Below are 18394 nucleotides of genomic sequence, written 5' to 3'. Positions count from 1 at the left end.
TCAGAGCAATACACTGTGATGAGGTGGCTGGGAGATTGCCTGAAGGGCTGCGCTGCCTGTGATGACTAGATATTCTCTTTAAACTCAGGTAAAAATGTAGAGTCACTTTAAGGTCCTTTCTCAGAGCAAGGGAAGGCAGTGGCAGAGGAGGATAGCCCTGCAGAAGCCTCACAGGTGTGAAGTTGGTGGGGACATTGCCCCATTTCTCCTAGTATTCCACACTGGGTGCTGGGGGCTCTGAACTAGCATGGCAAAAATCTAAAAGCTCTCTCAGGCCTGATCTGTATGTTTCTGCTGTAGTTGCTGCTGTAGGGATGGGCATCGTACCGCACTGCTCTGAAAGGTAAGCCATTTGCGTGAAGCAACAGCCACATAGGTTGGCATTAGCCAAGCTGGCCGGTCCTCCTTCTATGTGAACATTCTTGAGGCATGCCTGGAACATGTGGGTGCTGCTTCACACAAACAGCTTTTCCTTGGTGTCATCTGTGCTTGCAATGAATGAAACGAGTCTCAGCCTAGGTGTGCCCCGAATCTGAACATGGTGAGTCATTCCAGCACCTGCAGTTTCAGCATAAGGCTGCAATCTGTACCATAGTGTCATCATGCTTTTCTCTTGCCTGGTGTCTGGTAGCTATCACTTATAAATGAGTCTATGTATTTGGATGTAAATCCCTTCATTCCCCCCCCAATAACCTATGGGAAGGGTTAAGATAAAACTAAAATGTCATTGCAATAAGAGAGAGTGGGTAGGTTTTTTGCTGTTGTTACTGCTGCTGCAGCAGCAGCTACGGAAACAGCATTGTCATTCTTGCTGGGTTTTAGTATTCGGTTGGTTAACACATTTGACTTACAAAATGTGTGGAAAAGAATTGCGTGTATACATAAACTATGACTCAATACTTTAATTATTTGCATAAATTAATCCACACTTGAAAGCCTTCATTGGTTCCTCATGAGACAGCTATCTGCTCCTCTGTTAAAGCCAAGAAATACTGCAGTGGGGTCAGGCTGCGATCAGAGGTGCTGCTTCTTAAGCTCACGATGCCAAACGATACTTGCATGCAAAAATACAAAAGTGTGATTTTTCTGGGTCTTGGAACAAGGAGCCAATCTTAGCCAGCAGCCAGACAAGTGAGGCTGCTTCTGGCCAAGAGCCTAAATCAGTCCACTAATCAATAAACAGCTGCTGAGACAGCAAACAGCTTGCAGAGGGCAGGTAGCATTTCAGAAAGCCACCGAAAATATGGCTTCATCATTGTCAGCAGAGGAGAAGGCAAGGAGAACTGGTACAGCCACAAAATGAAACAGCTGAAGGACAGAGGCCTAGTACTGCCTTGTATTCCTTACACTGGCGATTGTGTGTGTTTGTGTGCGTGTGCGCACACGCTTTGACTTCAATCGCAGTCATTTATCATGCCCTGCAGTAACCCTAACATTGACCTGAAAAATACTTCAAAGGAAAGCTATGCTGTAAGAGGATCCCAAGTTTCCCTTCTATGTCAAGACTCTCTCTGTGATGTAAACCAACTGGCCTCTTACATAGCAGTTCCCCACCCTAGGCAATTTTTCATTTCATCTGAAGACAGCATCTTGCAGAGAAGATGAGTGTCAACACTGCACACCAAAACACTTCCCTCTTGCTAAAACTCAGTGAGGGGGGGGGGCATTCCAGTGGTGTCAGAAGCGGTGGGGTGGGCACCCCGCCTCATGGGTGGGCCGGCTCTGTTATTGCCATTTACCACTGTTTCCACTTCCAGTCCCTTGCTCTGTTGGCTGGAGGTGATATTGTAAGCTCCTCGGGGAAGGGATATTTCCTCTTTTATTCAGTAAAGCACCATGCACCTTGGTGGCTCTAGGTAAAAACAAACAAACAAACAAACAAACAAACAAAGTTCCAGTGTGGCTGGGCAGAAGAAAATATACCAAACATTTTTTGAAATTTTTTGATATATTTAACCAGGCAAAGATAACAAAGGTGAACACTGGAGAAGATTTTTGCTGCCAGCCCTGCTCTGCAACTGGTTACTGAATAGCCTATTCCAGGCTCCCTCTTTACTCTTTGTCTACTCTGGCATTGCTCCTTGAAGGGGTATCAAAAGAGGTGGGATTAAAGCCTGCTCATTCTGGGGGCTTTTCAGTAAACAGTCACCTCTTCTATTCAGCCAGGGGGAGGACTGGATATTTTCCATTTCTTCTTGTAATCTGGATACAAAGGCAGTGAAAGGCCACGCTAATGACTTGCCATACCTCATACTGCACATGTGCCTGCGCTTCCAAACACCCACATCGCGTAAAGCAAGGGTGATGGTACTGTTAGTGTAGTCATGAAGAGCTCAGGGCTCTGCAGTGCAAATCGATGAGAACAATGCACATGTGGTCAACAGTTTTCAAGCATTTGTGCAGTTATTAATATGTGAAAAGATGGGTTTTGTGCACTTGCTAAAAATATCATTTCCATGTGCATAACAAAATATTATACAACCCGTAAGATTGGGTTATATATGGCTGAAACAGGAGAACCTGCGCTAACAGGCAAAACTGCACTAAAGCTCTTACATGCTCTTTCGCTGCCATAGCTTGCTCAATGCACATTCAAAGCCTATAGGCTGGGGTCACCAACCTTTTGAGGCCTGCAAGCACATTTGGAATTTTGAGAGAGTGCTGGAATTTGGAATTTTGAGAGAGAGAGAGAGAGAGAGAGAGAGAGAGAGAGAGCGCGCGATAGAACAAGGCTAGAACATGAATACACACACACACACACACACACACACACACACACACACAGAGGGCTTTTTCATAGGGTCTGGCTAGAAGCTGGATCCAGCTGAATTAAAATGGATCTTGAATTTGCATGACTTGTAGAGAGTTGGAAGGGACCCCAACGGTCATCTGATTCAACCCCCTGCAATGCAGGAATCTCAACTAAAGCATCCATGACAGATGGCCATCCAACCTCTGCTTTAAAATTTCCAATGTCCACCACCATCCAAGGGAGACCATTCCACCGTCAAACTGTAGTTCATGGCTGCTGAAGGTCTATTGGCAATCCACTGTGAAACAGTGGAACAGAGTCATGGCTAGAGTGATGATCATCTAATTTTGCTAGCCCTGTTATTTCTCCTGGGTTGCCCTCAAGACAGACTTTCCAGATGATCTGAAAACATGGGCAAAACAAAGTATAAAATTCAACTGTTTACAGCAGAGCCATTTTGACTCTAAGCTTCTAAATGCACCATCTTGACTTTCCAAAATAAAGCACTTGTGTCAACAGCAAGAGATGCTATATGCTCAATAATTTGTAACTGACGGAAACCAGTTATACTTTGGAATCCTGCTTATGAACGCTACGAGGTAACCCACTGGGAGAGAGTACTGCAGATGAAGAACAACACTGTGTGTGTCTCAAAAGGTCCCTTTGGGCTATGTACAAACTATACCTTTAGAGCACATTTTTCTATCAAAAAATTCTGGGCACTGTAGTTAGTTAAGGGCTTTGGGGAATTCTAACTCTGTGAGGGGTGAACTACCATGTTCATAATTATTGGAGGTGGGGAAATACAGTGGTACCTCGGGTTACATACGCTTCAGGTTACATACACTTCAGGTTACAGACTCTGCTAACCCAGAAATAGTGCTTCAGGTTAAGAACTTTACTTCAGGATGAGAACAGAAATCGTGCTCCTGCGGTGCAGCGGCAGCAGAAGGCCCCATTAGCTAAAGTGGGGCTTCAGGTTAAAAACAGTTTCAGGTTAAGAACGGACCTCCAGAACAAATTAAGTACTTAACCCGAGGTACCACTGTATGCTTCAAATGTGTAGTGTATACACAGGTATGCTTTTAAAAGACCATTCAGGGTGATTTGTTATCATGATGGGATCAGAGAGGCTATGCATGATCCTACTTTCAATACGGTTAATGCCTGCCAAAGTTTCAGGGTGCACATACTGATTTGTTTCACATCAGTGCACATCCTGTAACTTCCTGCTGAAATTCTGTAACTATATATTCCCAGTTTATTTTGTGTCCCATTTCTGTTGTGTTGCAGCACAAGGGTGACCCTCCAGAGGGCACTAATGTGGTAACATTAGGGAAGCATCACGGAACAACTAAAAAGGTGGAACCAGTGCTTTTTTTTCAGGGGGTGTGTGTTGCAGAGGTAGGCATACTGCTAAACATTTTGTGAATCTAAGATTGGGCTCATTGAGCTCGTATTTCAATATGAGTAGGAAAATGAGAGTACCCCTAAACTTTTTTTTTTTTTTAGAAAGAAAGCACTGGGTGGAACAATGTGTGGACAGTCAAGTATAAATCCACCACTAATGCACTATTATTGCATCAACGACATGTTACAGAAAATACCTGCCAAAACAAAAAACCCAACAACTCTGGAATGGTCTATAGACAGGTACTATGCATTGCTGCTTATATGACACAAAAGCTTAAGCTTGAGCTGAGCTTCCACCAATTCCTCTCACTAAAAGATGTTGTTGAAATGTTGAGAGGATCTGGGTTTAAAAGTGAACAATTTGTTCTCATATTTTTTTCCCCTTCTGTTTGGGGCTTTTCTTTCTTTTCTGAAGAACAATCCTGAGAAGCTATGAATTTCATGTGACACTTGACACTTGCACATTAGAAGCACAAGCAGAGTCACATTGTATAGCCCTTTCAAACCACTCCACAGCAGTTCACTGCAGTGAAAAGAGGCAACACAGCTGATTGGTAAGAGGGAAAGGGGTTTTTATCGCTTCATTTCCACCTGGCACTTCTGAGATTATATTTAAAGTGGTGGGAAGGACCATAAATGACGAAGCAAGGCTAAGAATAGTGTGTTCTCAGACCTGTGAAGACCTGTGCTTTCCAGAACTACAGTGTTTTGAAACTTATGAAACCACCTTTTTCTGGAATTGGGGGCAAAGATAGCTGATCAGAGTGTTGACAATCATACGTACAGGGTTAAATGAAGAGCTAGACCTAATGATATTAATAAAATCAGTGTGGTGGAATGGTTATAGTACCAGACCAGGACTGAGGAGACTCTGGTTCAAATCCCACTCAACTATGAATCTCATTGGATGATCTTTGGCCAGCCATTATCTCTCAGCCTCAGCTACTTCACAGGGTTGTTGTAAGGATAAAATAAAAGGGGAAACAATGTGGGCTGCTCTGAGCTGCTCTGTGATGGAAGGGTGAGGTAAAAAAGCAATAAACAAGTAGAATGACTGATAAGAGGCGACAGGGTTTCCTAGAAGTATATATAGGTCACGAGAGTCTTCTATGCAGAGTTAGGACAGGCTATTTTTTGCTTTTCTTTATTTTGGCAGTAATGCCAGGTAGAATAATTTCCTTGTTGCTACATCTGATCAGTATAATACTGATTTTCTTTAAAAAAACAGATTTTTGAATGATTTCCCTTGGAATATAACACACAGCAATAATAATGGCAACAGTAGTTAAGCTACAGGGAAGAACCAATCCACAGTGTATGAAATGGAGGGTTCCCTTGTTCTGAGAACATCGTATATGGAAACTTGAAAGGCCCACTGAGTCCAGCATCCTGCTTCCCACAGAGGCCAAGCAAACGCCCACAAGCAGAACATGTAGGCAACAATGGTCCTCTACCACTATTGTTCTCCAGCTATCTCTGAACCTGGATGTAGCATATAGCCACCATGAGGAGTAGCCCTATCCTCCATTAACCTGTCAAAGCCCTTTAAAGGCTTTGCAAGTCGTTGTTAAGTTGTGGCAGCCATTTCCACAGGTTAGCTATGCACCTACGTGAAGAGGTTATACTACCTTCTGTCTGTTCTGAAACTCCTACCATCCTGCATACTTCCTAATAAAGTGTATGCCTTTCCAAGACAAGGTCAATATATTACAGATCGTTAATTCTCTATAGCACAATTTGGTCACACTGGTGCTTTCAAATTTTCATTCATTCGTTTGTTTTTACTATTACTATTTGTTATATAGTCTTGTCAAAAACATTTTCAGAAGCCTTTGGTAGATTGGAAAGAGGATTTTTTATATCTATTCATGAACAAGATGTGAAGAGATGTGAATCTGCCTGGGGTCTTACGATAAAGGGCAGGTAAGAAATCCAGTAAGTAAATAATTGTTGCATTTAGTGTTTACAAAAATGTGTGCAAGGGTAGACTCCTGCAATAATTTTAATGATTTTTATTTTTAGGAAATATATTATCCTGAAGGGGAGCACATTCTGAAACACATTGGGGCTGCCTTAGGTAGGCAACCTAAGGTCCGAGGGCTGTATGTGGCCCAATCACCTTCTCAATCTGGCCCGTGGATGGTCCGGGAATCAGCGTGTTTTTACATGAGTAGAATGTGTCCTTTTATTTAAAATGCATCTCTGGGTTATTTGTGAGGCATAGGAATTCGTTCATTCCCCCCCCCCCCAATATAGTCCGGCCCACCGCATGGTCTGAGGGACGGTGGACCGACCCACGGTTGAAAAAGATTGCTGACCCCTGCGATGCTTCTGTGGATAAGCACAACTTCTGTGAAACTCCACTTTGCACCAGTGTGTTTGATGACAACCCTCTCTTTTATTATGTTGTATAATCAAGAGGCAACACTGTGAGATGAAGGATTCGGAGGTGGGAAAGACTTCTTAAAAATGAAAGCAAAAACACAGTGCTTCATTGGCAGCACACATAAATTTGTCCTTGATAAGTGTGTGTGTGTGTGTGTGTGTGTGTGTACGCATGTGCAGAAAGATGCCTCTTAAAATCACAAAATGCCTACATCTAAGAGTACAATCACGTAGGAGGGATTCCTCTATCAACGAAGTGTTTATGCTGGACGGCCCTTAGGGGAATAACTGGGTCTTCACACCAGCCTTCTACAACTGAGTGTCCTCCAGATGTTTTGTACTACAACTCACATCATCCCTGACAGTTGGCCATGCTGGCTGGGGCTGATGGGAGTCGCAATCTAAAACATCAGGTTGGGAAAAGTTGCTTTATAGACTCTCTGCCCCCCCATTTCTATGAACTACTTATCCACATGGCAGGAGGTGCAAATAGAGCGGATTTTGATTCGAACTGACGGCCTGTGTTTCTGAGGCTGATGAGACATTGTAGGCAGCATTCTTCGCCAGCTTATCCTTGAGGGAAACATGACCCAGGCTCTGTCAAGTCGCAGTGCGACAGCAGATACTGCTGGAGGAGAACTGCTGGGTTCCTCTGTGGGGAGGTGGCAGCAGCAATTGTTTCCAAGGAAGATTTTTCGGAAGAGCCAATACGAAACAAGCAGGCCATGGTAGGCGGGAGATGCACATAATATATGCAGTGATGAGTGTTGTCATCCGGAGATTTGGAATGAGTTGCCACTTATCTAGCTATATTTTTTCCTTTTTGTCAAAAGTGGAAGAGCTGAACCAAGTGCTTGGAGCTGGTAATGGACTGGGTGAGGGCTAATAAACTGAAGCTCAATTTGTTGTTGGAAGCAGTATGCTTCTGAATGCCAGTTGCTGGAAACTGCAGGAAGGGAAAGTACTGTTGCGCTCAGCTCCTGCCTGTGTTGGTCACTGTGAGGACAGGATGCCGGATTAGGTGGGCCACTAGCCTGATCCAGCAGGATTTTCTTATGTTCAGACAAGATGGAGATTCCGTAGTGGGTGGTCCATCTGACCTGGGAAGGGGGGTTCATTCTGTTCTGAAGCATGTTGTATACCCCCTCAAATGCCATGTTTATCATTTTTGGGTGTTGGTAGATACAGTCCTTATGTTAGAGGTGCAGGTTTCGCCAGCGGCACAAAGCACCTGTCTGGAGCAGAGGTTCATGCATCAAATCTGGCTCGTTCTGGACGGAGACAGCCTTCCCACAGTTTTCCATGTTCTACTAACACCCAGGACTGACTTCTGCAATGTACTGAAGTTATTGAATAAATTTCATTTGTTTGTCTGCCATTGGTTATATAGTTCATATTTTTCCAGTGTTGGAAAAAGCCCCATTGACTTCCAATCAGCTCCTCACAATAATTCAAGGGGCTGGTTTAACCTGGTTTAGAACCAAGGTATTTAAAGTACTGCCTCTGCCCCTATGAAATTGTCCTTGCATTAGAATGATTACCGGTAGTGAGGCACTTCTCTAAGTAACCCCCGCTGCTGAAATTAGGTGTATGGTGGCATCCCACTACTGGATTTTACTCCCTAGAACCTACACTCTTGTCCCTTTGGAACCAGGTAACATGTTGTTATTGTTATAAAAAATTGAAAACCAATAAAATAATTTTTAAAGAAAAATAAGTAGTACGGATATGACCTTTGTGTGGATAAGAAAAGCTCTACTGAGTTATTATCTGAACTGTGCAAATGGGTAAGTGTGGCAAGCTGTACAAAGAAGTGCAAGCTTGACCTAATCCAGAGGGAAATCTTGGTCTGCTCCTTCTACTGCAATGCTGGGACAGAACCAGCTTATCTCAGGTGTGTAACTCTGTGGCCATCTGCTCCATCTATAACACCAACTGGTTTTCCACATGACATTTTTAGCACCTTTCTTTGCTCTTGCACATAATCTTCACGGAGAGAATTGATACACTTGCTCATTTCTTAATTTCAAACACACAGCACCACAGGTTCTTTAACTTTATTGCCTGTCCAAGGTGAGTTCACAGGCGTTTGATCATCACTTAGTGAAGCACAACATCTGAGTATGATTTGCTTGTTTGAAAACTGCCACCATAGATAAAATATGAGACCAAAAATAGCAGAAATATCTTTCATATTAATTGAGATCACCTTAAGGACAATAATTTTCACTTGAGGGTTTTCACATGTTCAGATGAGCCATCAGGTAATAAGCGAAAGGTTATGTACAGATTATAGCTTTTTGAAGAATCAGAAGCAGTGTTGTAGAGTTGGTGCTGTTCATGAGAAACAAACATTGCCATTCCCTGACCCACTCATTTTGCATATTTCTGTAGCACTTCAAGCTGTCCATGGGCAATTATTTTACCAGTGGGACGCGGGTGGCACTGTGGGTTAAATCACAGAGCCTAGGACTTGCCGATCAGCAGGTCGGCGGTTTGAATCCCTGCGACGGGGTGAGCTCCTGTTGCTCAGTCCCTGCTCCTGCCAACCTAGCAGTTTGAAAGCACATCAAAGTGCAAGTAGATAAATAGGTACTGCTCTGGCGGGAAGGTAAACGGCATTTCCGTGTGCTGCTCTGGTTCGCCAGAAGCGGCTTAGTCATGCTGGCCACATGACCTGGAAGCTGTACGCTGGCTCCCTCGGCCAGTAAAGCAAGATGAGCACCGCAACCCCAGAGTCGGTCACGACTGGACCTAATGGTCAGGGGTCCCTTTACCTTTAAATACAGTATATATACTTTATTTATATTATGTGGATACAATCATTAATATTATGTATATGACAGAATCAGCATCTATCCATAGAAACAGCCTTTGTAAAAGCAGCAGCAGCAATGCAAGGCTCCATCTTCTTTAGTAATGTTTCTTCATTTAAGAACATTATCTTACTCTTAAAAATTTCCTTTAGAAGTTACATTGACTATGCCAGAAACTGTTTTGCCAGCTGATCTAGTCAATAATTTAACCACTCCACTGACTTGTATCCTACATAGCAAAAATTAGGGCAATTAGAATAGGAACTTGCCACATGCATGCACATAACTGCAATTTCCCTCCTCTCCCATTACATTTGTACCATTACCAAGCTGCTACTGCTAAATTGGGACTAATTTATTTAGGAGGAATATGCCCAATTGCTCTTACATTACCAAGTCATGTACAGGCGTGTATGAATCATCCCTAACTTTCCCTGGAAGAGTCCTCAGCCAGCTAGCAACATTTTAGAACTGCTCCAGCCCAGGCAATCCATTGGATGTGTCAATAATGGGCTTACAAATACTAGTTTCCTCACCTGGCTGTCTGAAGCCTTGCAATCTAGTGATAGAACAGGGCCAGAGTACCCCATGTCTCCCTCTAAAGAAGGAAAATGCAGGTACTCTCAGATGAGCATTTATGCTTGCCTCTTTAAGACTGTATTTGGAAGGCTGCAATCTGGAGATGATAAGCTAGGATTGAAATTCTCTGGGTGGGATAGTAGGCTCCAAAGAAACTCAAACATCTAAATGGGAAATAGTGGTACTAATGAGAAACGCCAGCCTACAGAGAACTAACGTTAAGAGGTTAGTTCTCTCTTGAAAGATATATGCTTCCATGCCTCCTCTTTCATCTCTTCCCAAAGTGGGTTAGATTCCACTGCCTCCTGGCTGCTCCTGTAGCCTGCCGGGCACAATCTAGCAGACAAGATAATCAAGCCCATCAAAATAGACTGCTCTAGGGAAAGGTTATTAATCACAGATAAAATAATCCAATGCTGACTGAGTGCTTCAGAAGTGCTCTAATCGGAGATAAAACTGATAGAACACACTCTGGCAGGCGCAGGCAGAAACTGAAAGCACAACAGGCCCTTGTGATGCAGTAAAAACTGTATCAGCCAATCACCATCCTGAAGTAGTCTGAAGGGGTATACACCCCTCCTCCCTATCTGAGACAATCTTGCAAGCACAGAATAAATTATGCTCCCCCACATCCCAGAGTTGCCTCCTACAGCTCCTAGTACAATGGGTAACATGGAGGGATACATCTGACCATTTACGGCATGTTTGCACAATAGGATTCCTTGCTGGGAGTAGAAGTAGGCTATTCCTTCTTGTCCCTTCTCCTCCTACAGCATTCTTATTCGCAGGTGCAAAGTTTATGCAATCAAAACACAGCGACAGAAATACCTGCTGTGTGAAGTGGGAGAATAGGTTGTTTACTCATTGGGATGGGGAGAAATTTAATTTTCTTGGCATTTTAATGAGGGACTACCTAATTCACACTTCTTGAAATGGTAACGTACACAGTTATACTTTAAAATTTGCACGTCTCTGAATTTTGTGATCCAGCTCTCCAGCCAAACAATGCGTACAAAAATGCATTCATTAGGAAAATGTGTCCATAGAAATGCATGTATTTGTGAAAATAACACCCAAAAGTGCATTCCACATGGGAAATTGCTTGCAAAATATGTGTATATTAGTCAAATGTATACAAAATGGGTGTACTGGGGGGAAATGCACACTAAAATGCTGACAATTTTTCATGAAGGCTTTTAAACAAACCAACTAACAAAAACCTCTGCACATTTCCTAAGAGATGATAGAAATCCCTATCTGTTTGCTCATGAGAATATTTTAAGGAGGAGTATAGGGCTTCAAAATTTACCTCTTGATGTGGCAGTCAGCAGCTCCTCCGCACAATATGTAATTTATAAAATTAACTTTTGCAAAGTATGATGAAGACCACTAGCTAAAAGGTTTCAAGAGGGAAACAGGCAAATTCATGGAGGATAGCTGTGTCTGTGGCTACCGTTGATGCAACCTTCCAGGAGGATTCTTATGCTCTTTCCAGATAGTGAATCTACTCCTAAGGGGAACCAGCATTGTTCCACATGGTATCTATTTAGACATTACACAAAACATGGCAGGGAAAGGACGTCCTCTTCAATGGGGCACACTTTCCTGCAACAAAAGCTGAGGTCACTAAAGAGTAAACGTCTATGTCAGATGTGGAGAAAACTGCATCAATTATTCCTTTGATATATCCCAAAGCTATTATGAATGCTCCCTTATTTATATGAATAGATCAGTGGGGCGTGGGGTAGATGGGAGATGAAGAAATGCCTTTGCTGAGCCTTTGCCAACACAGCACTGCGTTTTTTTATGTAAATACAAGAGAGAATATGCCTTTCAAGCTCTCAACGATGCACCCACTATCACACAGCAAGGGGTGATACTGGGGCAAATATATTTGTATTTGCAATGCCTAAATATACCCCCATCTGTCTCATTTATTTGACGCACTGGTATACAGATTCTGTGCCAATTGTGGTTGCTCCAGTGCCATAATATGAAGGCTTCTCCCTTCCATGTTTAAGAGAAAACAAATATGCATATACTGTATGCATACATGTACATGCGATAGAATGGGAAGAGTTTCTTTAGCTAGTCATACACTGGAAACAGCAACTGTTAGATCCATACACAACCTTATTCTGATCTTTCCTGTCACCAGATATTCTAGAATGGGGCACATGTATGATGATGCCAGATCAGCTCCTCCTGCGTTTCTCCCTCTTATGGAGACCAGTGTCTGCTTGAAGGAAGCCCAGATGGGAGCCACAAATCCCCATTCTCTCTCTTCATTGATTCCTTCTTCAGTAACCAGCACTAAGAGGGAGGGACAACAATGCAGCTGCATGTTGAAATGATGCGGTCTTCTTTCTTGCCCCTCCCCACCCGCCCTCTCACCCATTATAGATCTGAAGCATTTAATCAAGCACAAATCCCATCTGCCATTAAGGAAATGACCCCTGGGGCTCCTGTCAAATATAGGGTAGGATCCCTGCCCCTCACAGAATCTGAGAGGGTTGATGAAATCAGAGGTGATGGGCTAGGATGCTGAGCTGCCCTAAAGGCAGAGGGTTTCCCCACTGAGATACAAAAAGGATTTGGCCAGTAGCAAAAAGAGCATCTCCATCATATGTATATGGCCTAACACAAGTCTGTCCTCTTGCGAGGAGCTGCATTTATGCAAAGACGGCAGAGTTTTATCCTCTTTTGTTATGCCAATTCCTATGCAGCAGATGCTCTTCTTGCAGTAATCAGTAATGCTCTTCTTGCTTGGTAATCATAGGAATTGTAACTTTATGAATCGGGAGCGTAGAGATCTGTGCTTAGAGTCCTCTGTTACTTGGTATCCTCACCAAATTACAGTTCTCATAATTTTATTTTTATTTCTTTAATGGGAAGCTGTGAAAGTTAAACTGGTACGAGAACATGTACATATGTAACTTAGATGTACAGTGGTACCTTGGGTTACATACGCTTCAGGTTACATACACTTCAGGTTACAGACTCTGCTAACCCAGAAATAGTACCTCGGGTTTAGAACTTTGCTTCAGGATGAGAACAGAAATTGTGCTCCGGTGGTGCAGCAGCAGGAGGTCCCATTAGCTAAAGTGGTGCTTTGGGTTAAGAACAGTTTCAGGTTAAGAATGGACCTCCGGAACGAATTAAGTACATAACCTGAGGTACCACTGTATTGTTAGGGGAACTTTCCAGTGCTGCTTAACTGTACTAGGAAATATGAAATTGTCTCACTCAAGCTGGAGAACAGAAAATTAAAGAGAGGCCTGATAGCTGTCTTCAAATATCAGAAGGACTGTCATGCAGAAGATGGACTGGACTTCTTCTCCATTACTTCAGAGGGCAGGGCTTGGGTGGAAGCAGAGAAACGTCCTTTTGGTAAAACCTGCAGAACAGGCAACCTCAGGATGAGGTGAGCTCTCCTTCACTGGAGACATTTAAGCAGAAGCTGGGTGGTCATCTGTCAGGTAAGATGTGCATCCTGCATGACAAATCCTACACTGAGTAAGGGGTTTGATAACCTCCCAAGCCCCTATGAAATATCCATTTTCTATGCTTCCAATGGAGTGTGGAAAGTCAGATGCTTTTACTTCTGGGACACCTTCACACATACCACAGAAAGTGAGCCTTGTGGACTGCACAGCTCATACTAGTCTTGCCCCTGTTACTTGAGGTGAGGCACAGACAGGGCGGAGCTAGCTGCTCCGGCACCCGGAGCGGCGCACATGCTGTGCACGCGGCGGGGGGTGAGCATCCCATGGGGGTGGGGCGAGCGTCCCATGGGGGTGGGGCGGCAAACATGGGGGTGCTGCTGCCCACAGCGAGCATCCCACGGCAGTGGTGCGGCGAGCGTCCTAGGGGGGCACCATGGCGACGTCACCCAGGGCAAACCGCATCCCCCGCACCCCTCTTCCTCCGCCAGTGGGCACAAACCAGCACAGAGTGATGCTCCTGCTCTTGCATGTGGATCATACGGATTGGGAAGCTCTGGAATAATACTTCTAATCCTTGAAATCAGAATGACTTGCCCCAAGGCATCAACTCCCTTCAAATAATATGCAGGTAACTAGCAGGAACTGGTGGGAAAATGATTATCCACTTATCACCCAGGAGGTGAGCCAAGCTTGGGTGAAATGTGTTTGAGGCAACAGACTCTAGAGAGGTAAGTGACAGTAAGGGTCTACATTTTCTATGTGGAATGAGGCGGGGGGGGGCACCTTGCTTTTATAACTGAATGGGGCACACACAGGTGTAAGTAGATGTGCTGGGGAGGAACCACAGCTAATTATACAGCACACACTTTGAATGCAGGTCCCAGGTTCAGTCCCAGACACCTTCAGATAAAAAGGAACCCGGGAGCAAGTGATGTGAAAGACCCTGGACAGCCACTGTCATCCTGGGCAGATAACACTGAGTTAAATAGTCTTTGACAGGCAGCTTCCTAATACATGTGGCTGTCTTTAGAATGCATCTACTTTGCCAGGTTTGGCATCCCTGAGTCACAAAGGCACCGTAGGCTATGCGAGGAGCTTGCACATGTACCTAAGAGAAGGCACAATTTAGAGGAGTCTAGTTAACATACTGCGTAGGATGGCCTCAAAGTGCCTTTTAGAGGAGAGTAAATTTATGTGGGGTGGGGGTGGGAATTCTTAGAACTGAGGGGGAAAGTGCCTGCTCCACTGCTGCTTCTCCTTTAGTTCTGATCATTTTAAATCAAGCCAGTATTACCTTCCTGCCAATAGGTACGGCTATGCCTCATATACCGTATTTTTCGCTCTATAACACGCTCCCAAACATAACACGCACATAGTTTTTAGAGGAGGAAAACAAGAAAAAAAAATTCTAAACAAAACAGTGGATGTATGATTTTTGTGGTTCATGCTGTGGCCACAGACATGTGATCTAACGATGAGTTTGGGGTAGCCCAATGCAAAAATCCTGAGGATCAATGTGGATCCGTGCTTTGTAACCACGTGAATGAAGGAACTGTCAGTAACGTATGGTATCTCCAATACAGTGATGAAGGAAGAGGGGGGGAGCTCGCACTTGTCCTAGGCAAAGCAGCCAACTCCTATAGGCCTAGGTGCCTTCACCCCCTCCATTAAATATTTGAGGGAGTCATCCTCCCCCCATGCTGATGGACATTGCCATTCATATAAGGTACCAGTGTGCATGCACTTTGTCTTGAGATCATTGCAGTCTGTGAGATGGGGCTTACCTGTACCTGCCCCCCCCCCCAATATTTTATTGAAATTGGAAGAGGGAGGGAGGGAGGGAGGGGAGAGAGATGGAGAGCTCACATTTGTCCTAGGCAAAGCAGCTAACTCCTATGGGCCTAGGTGCCTTCACCCCCCCATTAAATATTTGAGGGAGTCATCCCCCATCCCCCATTGTGGTATGTGAGTGGGGCTTACCTGGCTGTCTCCCCAATATTTTTTGAAGCTGGAAGAGGGAGGGAGGGAGGGAGGGAAGGAAGAGAGAGGGGGAACTCACATTTGTGCAGCTGCCTTGCCTCGAACTGAAGCAAAAAGAGGAGGAGATGCAGGGACACGAGCCTTGTAAGCTGCTTTGTTTGAATTTACCGGTGAGGTGCTGGGGGAGGGACGGAAGGGGATGCCCTCTTTGTCCCTCCTTCCAGCTCATTGTAAAGAAAGCAGAGTAAGAGCCACTTACATGTGTGTAAGGGAGAGCCATAGAGCAGGCAGACACTGAGAAAAAGAGGCTGTCTCCCTTCTCCCACCTTGGCTTTTACAGCTGCAGGCAGCTCTTGCCGGCTTCCAAGCTGCCTCCCTTCTCCCACCTCGCTAAAAAGCCATAGAGCAGGCAGACAGGAGGGAGAGAGACTGTCTCCCTTCTCCCACCTTGGCTTTTACAGCTGCAGGCAGCTCTTGCCGGCTTCCAAGCTGCCTCCCTTCTCCAACCTCGCTAAAAAGCCATAGAGCAGGCAGACAGGAGGGAGAGAGGCTGTCTCCCGACACTCAGCTGTTGCTCAGCTGTTGCCGGCTTCTCAGGGAGCCAAGCGGAGGAAAAGAGGCTGCCGAACAGCCAGCAAGAGCGGCTCCTCCTGCCTGCATTCGCTCCATAACACGCACACACATTTCCCTTTACTTTTTAAGGGGGAAAAACTGCGTGTTATGGTGCGAAAAGTACGGTAATGCCCCCCCCCCCAATTATGTTCTGACTGGAGAACCTTTGTGTTGTCTATGCTGCACATACTGTGACTCACCCATTCCAGGGGTGTCAGAGTCTGCGAGAGATGCAGAGGAGAGGTGCTCTGCAAGAGGCGGGGAAAGGGTGGGTGGGGGAGATCTCTGGCACTTAAGTCATATCAGATCCCTGCTCAAGATCCCTAAGGCCAAATACCAAAGGGTTCAGTGGGAGATGTCCTTTCTGGCACAATGTGACATTGTCTTTGCTCACCAAGGCTCTGTTCTCAAATCAGCAGAATTCAACTGCTGTTAACCTGCTAGCAGACCTGGGGCTTTGCTAAGGGCAAAGTGGAGGTTGTTAAGTTAAGGCAGAGCTTTAAAAAGTGCTAAGGGACTCGCTTCTTGATTGGTTTAAGTGAGTGCAGCCATAGCAAGAAATGAACAGTCTGAACCTACTTGGTTGTCTGGAAGGCAAGTATATATTCCCAGGAAAAGGATATGTATGTTGTTGTATGACTAAAGTAAAGGGTGGGGAACCTGTGGCCCTCCAGAGGTTGTTGGACTATAATTCTGTCACCCCTGGACAGCAGCCATGCTGACCGGGGCTGAGGCCTCCAGGTTCACCACCTCTGGGTTAAATGGTAATGGGCTAGATGAGGGCAAACAAACTGAGGCTCAATCCAGAGAAGGCAGATAATCTCAGAGACATATTCTGGAATGGGGATTCAACATGTTTGGGATGGGTTTGTACTTGCTTTGAAAAGTCAGGTCCATAGTTTCAGCCTTACCAGCTTTACCAGATGACCAGGTGGCAGCAGTGGTGAGGAGTACCTTTGCCCAGCTTAGGCTAGTGTATCAGCTGCACCAATTTCTGAGGAATTCGGACCTGGTGACAGCAAGGATGTGAGCAGGTCCACACTTATGGGACCACATTACCATGTTCTGTAATTTTAAAAGTTATGTAGGGCAGAATTTTGGCAGGTGAATCATCTCTCGCCACTGCAGCACATATGCCCCTAATTATAAAATATACCTACTTGGCTTGTTTTGTATTTTATATTTAATAGGATTTTTTCATGTATATTGGAATCGCACTTGTTAGCTACTTTGGGCCTTGTTGCATGGAAATGCTACATAATTTGGGGATATAAAGCACCCATATACTTTTTGGATTATGAAAATTGGCATTTTCTCTTTATATATGAGAGCCAGGCATTATATAAAAATGCAATTTTAGATTGTGCCACAAAACAAGATTATGTGCTTTGTGGTGCAGTTGCAATCAGGATTCTTAAGGATCCCTCCCCCCCCCAATTCCAATACAAACAGACCAGATCTGTACCCCCCAGACTGATGCGCAGATTGGGATTATTTATTATTATTTGATTATTAAATTTATATACCATCCTTCATCCAAAGATCACAGGGTGGTTTACAGTCTAAAAACACAAAATATGTAACATAACAACAGACTTGCTAACAAAATAAAACATATGCCCCAGGCACATTTAAAAGTCTGTAGATTGTTTAATCAGCAAAGGCCTGGGTAAGGAGGAATGTATATGCCTGGCTTCACTCATTTACTATGTTGCCATTGCCTTGGAACATAGTTACTCTTTGGATTTTGCATTTCTCCAGATGTAGGATAAAATGCATCTAGAAATACATACCTTGAGCAAAAATATCTATGTAAAAATGGATTTTCATGTAGATGTTAAGAAAATGTGCAGTATAATGTGGAGACAGGATAGAATGGAGTTATGAACGAACACATGTGAAACTGGCATAGACTAGCTATCTGATGATCAATTCCTAGCTGCAAATTGGCCTATTTCTATTCCATTAAGATAGTCTGGTCCAGCACTCAGTTTCACTTACTCTTTTGAGAGGGGTGGAATATATGCATGGCTGGGACCAAAAGTCAATTGAGTAGATAGAGTATGGCAGGGAAACTTCCTCTCTGCAAGCAAACTAGTACTCCTTGAATGGATCATGGCACTGAACAAGAAAAATGAGAATAGCCACTGAGTTGCTTTCCATGTTTTGATGAGAGAGAGACTAAGGCTGGTATTATTCCAAGTAGACCTGCTGAAATTAATGAATATGACTAAGATAGGTCAATGGGTCTATCCTTCCCCTCTTGGAGGAAAAGGTTTGGTCTGCCCCAAGTTTATTGTCATCAATAGCAAAGGCCACCAAATAACAAAGATTTAATATGCCTGAAAGTCAAACTGTATTTCACAGCTGAGTCTCAGGTTTTATGCCCCCCCCCACGAAACATAAAACAT

General features: G+C 44.2%; 1 protein-coding gene across 6 annotated transcripts in view; it reads right to left on the bottom strand.

Moving 5' to 3' along the window:
• PACSIN1 (protein kinase C and casein kinase substrate in neurons 1) overlaps window positions 1-18394 on the bottom strand; it is a 72093-nt gene that overhangs the window by 25679 nt on the left and 28020 nt on the right. Inside the window, exon 2 of one of the 6 annotated variants that reach the window (XM_028734081.2) lies at window positions 2984-3154. The exons of the other annotated variants lie outside the window; for them this stretch is intronic. The gene's annotated coding sequence lies outside the window, so the exon portion shown is untranslated. The remainder of the gene's footprint in view (window positions 1-2983; window positions 3155-18394) is intronic. 6 annotated transcript variants of the gene reach the window in all.

Source organism: Podarcis muralis, chromosome 5 (assembly GCF_964188315.1).
Source record: "Podarcis muralis chromosome 5, rPodMur119.hap1.1, whole genome shotgun sequence".
In the NCBI taxonomy this organism is placed as follows: Eukaryota; Metazoa; Chordata; class Lepidosauria; order Squamata; family Lacertidae; genus Podarcis; species Podarcis muralis.
The sequence above is the reverse complement of the archived record's forward strand: the minus strand, read 5'-3'. Positions and strand labels throughout refer to the sequence as shown.